General features: G+C 39.5%; 1 non-coding gene across 1 annotated transcript; it reads right to left on the bottom strand.

Annotated features, from left to right (window-relative positions):
* Positions 1–9,588: 9,588 nt before the first annotated feature.
* Positions 9,589–9,794, bottom strand: LOC123458046. The gene has a single exon (XR_006635364.1). It is a non-coding gene; the product is annotated as a small nucleolar RNA U3 (small nucleolar RNA).
* Positions 9,795–10,445: the final 651 nt, after the last annotated feature.

Raw genomic sequence — 10,445 nt, 5'->3', positions numbered from 1 at the left:
AGTCAAAGGACCTCGGTTCAATTCCCCAGGACCTACATAAGCCAGATGCACAAGGTGGTGTATGCATCTGGAGTTTGTTTGCAGTGACTGGAGGCCCTGACAACATGTCCATTCTCTTTCTCTCTCTCTCAAGCAAACAAACAAACAAATAAATACATACATAAAAAGCCAAGAGTTGAGATCTGGCTTACATTATCATTGTCTTTCACTCTCACATCCTGTGATAACAAAGCCTTCTGGAATTCTTCCCTGAGTAACCTGTGTTGTTCTCCTAGACTGTGTCTCTAGAAATAGTTGCTGTTTGGGCCGTAGAGTCACTCATGTGCAGGTAGTATTCCTTGAACCTTCCCTTTCTATTAATAAACCTTTGAGTGTTGCATGCAGGATTTCAGACATCTCAGTAGTTGACATATGCAAACTGTGCAGATATAAAGGGTGCCATGTTTTCTCAATACACATGTACATTGTGTAATGTTTAATGCAGTCTTCAAACATTCAAAAATGTCCTCAAACATATCATATCATCTTTATATTGAAAAATTCAAAAACCTTTTTAAATTTTTTAATAATTTTATTATTATTTATTTGACAGAGAAAGAAGGAGAAAGAGAGAAAGAGACAGAGACAGAGACACAGAGAGAGAATGGGTGTCCCAGGGCTTTCAGCCACTGCAGACAAACTCCAGACGCATGTGCCCCCTTGTGCCTCTGGCTAACGTGGGTCCTGGGGAATTGAATCTGGGTCCTTTGGCTTTGCAGGCAAATGCCTTAGCCATTAAGCCATTCCTTCAGCCCTATTTTTTTAAAATATGGACATTGCTGAGGATTTGGGTCATATGTCAAGTGCCTGCTGTGCAAGTGTGAGGACCTGAGTTCAGATCCTCCAGAGTCCATGGAAAATGAAGGCAGGGTCTGGTAGAAGCCTGTGAGGCTTGCAGGCTGGCAGTTGTGGAACAAGAGGTCTTGTCTCAAACACGTGCAAGGCAACACCAAAGAGTGTCCCTCACCTCCTCTCAGGCACCATGGCATGCATGTGCCTGCATTCAAACACACACACACACACACACACAAACACACACACACACGTGCAAGGGGACACCAAAGAGTGTCCCTCACCTCCACACGGGCATCATGGCATGCAAGTGCCTGCATTGACACACACAAACACACATACTCAAATATGGAACGTATTATCACTACATGTTTTTCAAACTCATTAAGGAACTGGTTGAAATCTGAGCCAGCTCTGCTTAGCACCTCACTGTGGCTCTTTTCTGGGTTCCTCTTTTCCCTTCCCCCATGTTTGCTTTGCTCTCACCTCTTCCTCAGCTGTGTAGTGGGAGATATTCACCCTCATTATCATCAATGGGAGCACATTCGTGGTTTGTTGTCAACCAAACTGTCATGGTGTAGAACATGTTTTATTGAATTGATCGTTCTTGGGGTTCTTTTAGGTATGGAATCTCCCTGTCAATAGTCCTTTCAGATTTGGGGAAATTATTGATTTTATTTGAACAAGCTCTCTTCTATCTCATCACTTTAGTCTTCTTATAATGTGTTAATTCATATTTCTAGTGGCATGCCATAGGCTCCTTATACTTTCTTGCCTCAATTTGTATATGTTCTTTTTGTTCCTCTGATTAGATGTTTTCAAACAATGTGCCTTTGAGTTTAGCTTCCTTTGGCATGACTGATCTGGCTGCTGAAACTCCTTTTAAGATTTTCACTTTTGTCCATATATTTTTCAGCACCAAATCTATTTGGTTCTTTTTATAACATCTTTCTTTATTGAACTTTTCATTTTTTTTCATAAATTGCTTTCTTACTTTTATTTATACATCCATCTTTTAAAGAACAATTACTGAGACTTTATGACGTTGAAAGTGACATTCTTCTGATGCTTTGTGATCTATATACCTTGTGTTAGGGTCTGTGGATTTGAGGGAACAAATATGTCTTTCATTGTTGATAGATGGGTTTCGGCAAGTAAAGAGCTTTTCCCATTGGACCCCAAGGCTGATGGACAGCCTCCAAAGTCACCATTATGTAGCAATGAAACCAATAAATGGCTACTTCTGTGTTTGTAATATGGGCTGCTGCTCATAGGGTTCTTTCCAGGAGCATGAGGTCTGGGGCATGGATTCTGCCTTCTCACTGGATAGACAGGAACAAGATCCCAGGACTACTTTCAGTAGGCTTGAGACTGAGACGAAAGCTCACTTTAGGCTCCACAGTTAAGTCTTCAGATTATATACATATAACTTCCACTGGATCTACAGAAGAGCTCTCACCAGTCCTGGACAGGCCCCTGCATAGGCCCACAGATGAGCATGACTAGTAGAGAGTCACGGGGCTCCTTCAGGATGTTCTGTGGGCTGATGTTAGTGAACTTGCCTTCAGGATCATGGATATCTTCTACTGGTTCTCTGGACAGACAGAACTGCTCCCATGCCACAGCTGGGAGATGCTGGAGCTAAGTCACTGGGACCCACAGTCAGACCATAGTAGTAGGCCTGCCTCCAGGGGCATAGATGGACTTGTCTCCTTTCAGGTTCCAAATGAGGAAAACTGCTTCCAGACCATGACCAAGAAGGAGTAGAGCTGGGTCAGTGGTTACTTCAGAGTGCACAGCTAGGCCTGAGTTTATTCAGACTGTACCCACAACCCAACCAGCCATGTTTCCTCCTAGGAAGATAGTGCTTGTGGCAGGCCAACAGCAAATAACTAGCCAATTCTATAAGACTATCAGAGCTGTTTCAAGCACTGTAGCTGTGATCTATGACATAGGCATTGAGTCTGATATGTGGGTAAAAGTGGCCCACTTTTTCCATGCAACCATCCTTACTCTTGTCTTCACCAGGAACAATCTCTGCCAGGAAGCCACTGCTGCCACAAAGGCAATTCGGTGCATGGATGGCTGCACCATCACAAGTAGACGGGTGTGCCCACGGACACAGCGCTCTGTGTGGATGCTTTGGATTCCAAAGCTCTCTGACCTCCCATCCACCCTTCACTCCTCAGAAGTGAGAATAAATTGTGAGTGAATACTGAAAAGGGTGTGGAATGCTTCCTATCCTTACCAACAGAATCCTTAAGATTAATCCTCAGGCTGGGGAGGTTTAGATTAGCTCTCAGGCCCAGCAATTAAAGGCACTTGCAAAACCTGGCAGATTGGGTTTGATTCCCCAGCAGCCATGTACATCTGGATGCAAAGTATCACTTGTGTCTCGTGTTTATTTGCAGTGGCAAGAGTCCTTGGCAGGACACACATACACACACATAAATAAATAAATATTTTTAAAAATGATATAATTCTAAATTTTCTCAAACCACCTTTGTGTGTTTTCACATGTTTATATGCAGAGAGTACACATTTGGGTACACGTGTGTACAGATTGGAACAATAATTTATCAACTATTGTGCACATGTGTGAAGGCAAGAGGTTGACACCAAGTGTCTTCTATTACTCTCCACTTTATTTAGGAAGGCAGGGTCTCTCACTTGAACCCAGTGCACCCAGATTCTGTTGGTGTAGTTAATCCATTTGTCCCACCTCCTGAGCACTGGCATTATAGGTGGCAGTCGTGTATACTCAACAAGTGGGTGCTGGGAACTCAAATGTGGATCCTCATGCTTGCATAGCAAGCACTTGATCAACTGAACCATCTCCCCAGCACCTCCGCCCCGAAGACTTTAGTTATTTTAAGTGACCAACTAACAAAATGATTGAGCAGAGACATAAGGTTTAAGATCTGCCAAGGCGTTCTCTGTGCAATCTGGAGCATGGCCTTGGCACTCAGACAGACTCCTTGCAACTCTGCCTTAGCCTTCACTTCCTGCTTGCAGTCAGGCAGAACATCAGCCAGAGCTGAGAGATTTGGCCTCCTCAGGCCTGTCCTGATGAAGCTCACAGCCTTGCATGTGCACAATGCCACGTGACATGCCCAGACATATACCACAGCTCGTCAAACCGCTATAGACATTGTGTTCCTTAGCTTTTCTTCTTAGGCTTTTGAATTTCTTGTCGTCGGCTAAAAGCATTATCAATCACCTCAGGTAGATTAAAACACTGGCCTAGAGCCGGCCATGGTGGCACACGCCTTTAATCCCAGCACTTGGGAGGCAGACGTAGGAGGATGGTTGTGAGTTTGAGGCCACCCTGAGACTGCATCGTGAGTTCCAGGTCAGCCTGGACAAGAGTGGGACCCTACATCGGAAGAAAAAACAGCCAAACAAACAAAAAACACTGGCCTGTAAATGTTTTTGACAGACAATCCATAGGAGCAGGCTTAGAGACAAAACACTGGGTGAGGTTAGAGACCGGAGAAATAAAAATAAACGTTTCCAACGGATCTTTGTAGTCAGATACTAACAGTTCAAGTGAGAACAACTTTTAGGAATGAGGTTTTGAAGTGCTGTAGTCTCATTCACCTCCCTCTGGTAACAAGAATGCGGGATGCTCTCTTTGAATGCTACTGATGACCTTGAATATATGTGATGGAACTAGAACAAGTAAAAACGCTACTTGTTTCCTGAGGTTAGAATGCCTATGTTAAGGAAATGCTTCTGGAAAGCAAATTTTGGCTAATTTCCAGTATGTTGGAAAAGTTCATCCTCACAAAATTTGCTAGATATCCCCTGCCCCCAATTTTATGAAGGGGAAATTTTTCAGTTTATTCTGCCACTGTTTCTGATAGTGCCGCTTCCCACCCATTTTGATGATGAGTGCTGAAGAGAGTGACCTCCGATGGTAAAACAGGACCTGGAAATGTCCCTTATTTATTTCTAATCACTGCATTCTTTGCAGCTGGAGGTCATGGGAGATTAATATGCCAGTATTTTCAAAGCCAGTGTTTCCCCTATTTCCAGTAGAGGGCAGTATGACATCAAGTTTACCTATCTCTGGTTAAAGGGCATGAGGACTTGACAAAGAATGTGGCCCTAAACGTTTATTCCCTGGTTGTTTTAGGTCAGCCTGGTCTGACATTAAATCTGGATTATTAAAGAAAGGCCAGCAGAGCTCTACAGAAATAGTTGAAAAGCATACTAAGATGAAGTGATCCCTGGTGCTTAAACTTGACCCTCAGACCTAATGGCACCCAGCTGCCTTCTTGGATAATTATTGAGGCGGAGACAGCTGAAGGGAGAGCCCATGTGTTTACATTTGGAGTAGTGGCACTGAGCTCCTAATCTTCGTCCAAATTTTATTCCTTGGAGCAGTTGCGTGGGTATCTGTGTCTTGTAAAATCAGCCATCTGTGGGTTGACTGATGTCTTGGAGCTTCTCTCATCTATTGATATGTGATGTATTCACATCGTGTCTCTTACACACTCGATGTTGAATAAAAGCACAATCCTAGTAAAAACTGAAAATGGATAGCAAAATCAGAAAAAAATAGTGAAAAACTAAGTTGTAAGAAATTTGTACTCAAAAGTTAAAAGAAAAATTAAATTTTGATTAAAAATACATTGTTTTCCACATTGAGAACAATTAGTGAACCAAAGGCAGTATGACAAGTGTGAAAACATGAAAGTAACATGGAAAATAAAGTATAAACTTACATTGTTCCCCAAACACAAAATGGTCGGAAGAACATGTATAAATATTTTAACTTTCCCATTTTAAAAAAAATCCTGATTGGCTTAAAGCACAAAGCTCACTATTATTCTGCATAGGAGGAAAACATAAATTTATGCAATAGTAAAAGAAAAAGTTAGGCAAAACACTGAAAGAAAATAGAAAGTGAGTGAAATTGGCAATATCAAAGATATAGTGGTAATGCTTAATATCAATTCCAAGAATCCAATGAGATTATGTTCAATTTAAGAAAGTAGATTGATATAAATAAGAAAAAATTGAATCCATATTTACATTGCACAAATGCATAGAGGTAAAAGATAACATTAAAATTAAGCAAAACTGTCAGCAATATATGGAACTATAAACAGAAGCATAAGAGTATTAACATTTTAGGACAAGAGCATTCATCTAAAAAATGACAGGAGAATAATGAAGATAAATCATTGTTATTTAAAAAGGGAAATTAGTGACTAACATTCTGAAATACCAACTTGCAACTTAAAATAGGAAATGCAACTTCTTTCAAATATTTATGTCATTCACAAAAATCTGTATCTTAATATATAATATGAAGAAAATAACAATTCTTTGTGAGCAAAAGTACTCTAACTAGTACTCTTAGATCATATTGACTGAAAATAATTTTAAAATAAATATTAAACATTTAATATTTAAAATCATACTGATAAATTATACTCATACATAGCTTACTAACTGAGACATTTTCCGAGAAATGCATCATTAGGCGACGTCATTGTGTTTTACAATGCTAAAGTTTACTCACACCCTAAGACATCTACAACATCACTAGGCCATGCGATTTATGGACCCAACATCATTGACGCAATTTGTTGTTGACCCAAAGATCATGTGTCATACAATGGTATAGTCCACTCTGGGAGGAAAAGAACAAAACAGCAATCTAGTCATGGAAATGAACCTAAGCTTTACAGAAACAATCAAAGCTATACACTGGTAAACTCAGAGCTTGAACAAATATATGAAGTGGACATAAAGAAACTTCACTCAAATTCAGTGTAACAAATTCTAAATAACAGTATAGATGATAAAACAAGTATTGATTGGATAATCACTGTGCTATAGGGATTCTGCTGGGTAATTCATAGCAAGTTCTGTTATCTTCTCCTATAAAACCTGTAAAAAAAAAAAATCCTTTTTTCTCTACAGCCTGCCAGTAAAAAACACGATTGATTGAACACTTATTCTACATAAAACTAACAGACCTTGGAATGTACTTGTCTTCCATAGAAATGCTCAGTGGCAGACCTATCATGTAAATCTGATCTAATGTTCCCCAATTTCAGGTGGCTGACACTGATAGAGACCCAGTCACATAGATGCACTACCTCATTGGAATAAATAACAGTATTAAAATTTTAGGATAATCATATTCATCTAAACAATAATTGAAGAATAACAAAGATAATATTTTGCAGAATTTGATTTAAAAGCCAGGTGTGGTAGTGCACACTTTTAATTCTAGCACTCAAAAGGCAGAGGTAAGAGAATTGCTGTGAATTTGAGGCCAGTCTGGGACCACAAGTGAGTTCCAGGTCAGCCTGGGCTACAGGAGATACTACCATGAAAAAAAATAAATACCCCCCCCCCAAATTAATTTTAAAATGTGAAATTAGTGCCTAATATGCAGGGACACTAAGTTATAACAGAATAGGAAGTGTAACTTGTTTAAAGTAGTCATTCACAAAAATCATTATAGATTAATTGGACTACAAAGAAAATAATTCTTCATGAGCAAAACTACTCTAGGTTACATTTTTAGATCATCATGCCTAAAAAAAAAATAAAATTTAAACAAAACATCTTGATATTTAAGTCAAAATGATAAATTGTACTCACGTATTGTTTAGAGACTGGGACATAGTTTCAGAAATGTGTCATGAGGTGACATCATTACCATGTGAAGAAATACCAGATATTTTGGTACAAGAAAATATATTTAGGAGCTGGAGACACAGCTCAGTGGTTAAGGTGCTGTTTTGCAAAGCTTAATGACCTAGGTTTGATTCCCCAGTACCCATGTAAAAGCCAGATGCACAAAGTGGCACATGCATTTGGAGTTCACTAGCAGTGGCTGGAGGCCCTGTGTACCCATTCTCTCAGTCTGCTTCTCTCTATCTCTCTCTGCTTGCAAATAAATAAATATTTTAAAAACATATTTAAATACTTCTTTTGAGAACTGTCTATTCATCTCATTAGTCCATGTACTTATCAGATGATTTTAGATGATTTGGACTTTGGATTGGTTCTTTATATATTCTGGATATCAGTACCCTGTCTGATGTGTAACTGCCAGAGAATTTTTTCCCCATTCTATAAGCTGTCTCCTCACTGCTGATTCCTATGCTGTACAAATTTTAAATTTTATGTGATGCCATGTAAAGTACAATTATTGGGACTGGTTTTTGTGCTATTGACTTGCTTTTTCAGGAAGTTCTTGCCTATGCTTGTATCATAGAGTGTTTTAAAGTTTCAGGTCTCACATTGCTATACTTTTTAAAAAAATTATTCATTTATTTACTTGAGAGAGAGAGGTAGGGAGAGAGAGGAAGAGATGGAGAGAGATAGAAGGAGAGAATGGGTGTGCCAGGGCCTCCAGCCACTTCAAATGAACTCCAGATGCATGCACCACTTTGTGCATCTGGTTTACATGGGTACTGGAGAATGGAACCTGAGTCTTTAGGCTTCACAGATAAGCACCTTAACTTCTGAGCCATCTCTCCAGCCCACATGGATATACTTAAACTGACATTCATATTGAGGGACATATCTATCTAGTTTCCCTCTATAAATATGGATATCAGCACCATTTGTTGAAGATGGTGGCCATCCTCTTCCAATTTATGTTTTCAACACCTTTGTCAAAAATTAGGTGACAATGGCGCACGCCTTTAATCCCAGCACTCGGGAGGCAGAGGTAGGAGGATTGCCATGAGTTCAAGGCCACCCTGAGATGACAGAGTTAATTCCAGGTCAGCCTGGACCGGAGTGAGACCCTACCTCGAAAAAAAAAAAAAAAATTAGGTGACAAATTAGGTGTCAAAATTTCGTATGTGTTTTTATCTCTGGGACTACTATTTTGTTGTCTTTTTTTTTTTTTTTTTCCAACAGCAATGCAGTGGTCACTTTGTCATTGCTGTGACCAAATACCTGGTGGGAAGCAGCTGAAAGAACAGGTTTGTTACAGTTCCAGGAGATACAGTCCGTCATGGCACAGAAAGCACAGCAACAGAAGTAGGAGTTGGCTGGTCACATTGATGATGCTCAACTAACTTTGTCATTTTTATTCAGTCTGGGACCCCAGCCCATGGGATGGTGGAGTCTTCCCACCTCAATTAACCTAATCTGAAATTCTCTTACAGACATGCCCAGAGATTTGTCTTCTGGGTTTTTCTAGAGCCAATTGATCTGAAAACTCAGAGACCTTATAACCATGCAGGTTTTGTTACTTTGGTTCTATAAAATTAGCAGTCAGCTAATGATAATGATAACATTGCATTTCAGCTTATAAATTTTGGTTATACAAGGTCTTTTGTGCTTCCATATGAATTCTAAGATGGTATTTTTTATAATTTTCTGATGAATGTTATTGAAATTTTGATAGAGATAGCATTGAATCTACAGAACACTTTGAATAGTGTAGCTATTTCTTATAGTATTAATTGTACCAATCCATGAGCATGGGAGCTTGTTCCATGTTGTAGTGTCTTCAATTTTTTTCCTTAGTGTCAACCTTTTTACTGTAGGGGTCTTTTACCCTCTTGGTTAGATTTACTCCAGGTATTGTTTGCATATGTTGATGTATGGGAACTGTGTGCATGTGTGGAAACATGTATGGAGATTATGTGGCAGAGGTGCACATCTGTGTGTGCATGCATATAAAAGACAGAGTTCAATGTCAGGTGTCTTACTCACTCTCTACATTCTTTTTGAGACAGTGTTTCTTCTTTTTTTAATTTTTTATATCTTGCCACTAAGACTGCATCCTCTCCCTCCAGCTCCCTGGAAGGCACAATCATCAATGGCCAGTGGCAGTTGCATCAAAGCAACACCAACAGCCAGCTTCATGCTCAGGGGAGAAAGCTATACCTTTTCTTCATGGTTTCCAGCACTCTACAGTCAGAGAAACTTCTCTAGTAACAAACTATAGAATTGATCCCTGAAAGTATGGTTTATGTCAGTGGTATGGCTGATAATGATTTTCTCCCATTCAGTGGGTAATATATTGATTCTGCTTATGGTATGTTTGTCTGTGCAAAAGATTTTTAGCTTCATGAGATCCCATTGTTTGAGTGCTTGTTTAATTTCCTTGGCTACTGGAGCTTTGTTCAGGAAGTCTTTTCCCAGTCCCATATTGTGGAGAGTGCCTCATATTTTTTCTTCCAGTACTTGAAGAGTTTCAGGTCTTTCTTTAATCCATTTAGACTTGATTTTTGTGTATGGCAAAATGAGCAGGTCTAATTTCATGTTTCTACATATGGTCATCCAATTTGTCCAACACCATTTGCTGAAGATGCTGTCTTTTCTCCAGTCTACATGATTAGCACCTTTGTCAAGGATGAAGCAGCTGTTGTTAAGTTCTTGGCTTTTACACATCTAGCCAGTACATGGAGTGAAAGGTATACTTACCTCTCTCATTGAGATGCATTCATGGTTGTCAGAACTGTAATTGTCTTTCCTGGTCATTTTTTGCATCCAGCAGTGACTTGTGTGAAAGGTGGGATTTAAAAGATAAGCCAACCAGCAATGCCTATTTGTATCTTTAGAATGCATTCTTTTTGTTTTTCCAATATATACCACTATGACAACCTCAGTTTTCTCTTATC

This window comes from Jaculus jaculus, chromosome 1 (assembly GCF_020740685.1).
Source record: "Jaculus jaculus isolate mJacJac1 chromosome 1, mJacJac1.mat.Y.cur, whole genome shotgun sequence".
Taxonomy (NCBI): Eukaryota; Metazoa; Chordata; class Mammalia; order Rodentia; family Dipodidae; genus Jaculus; species Jaculus jaculus.
The sequence above is the reverse complement of the archived record's forward strand: the minus strand, read 5'-3'. Positions and strand labels throughout refer to the sequence as shown.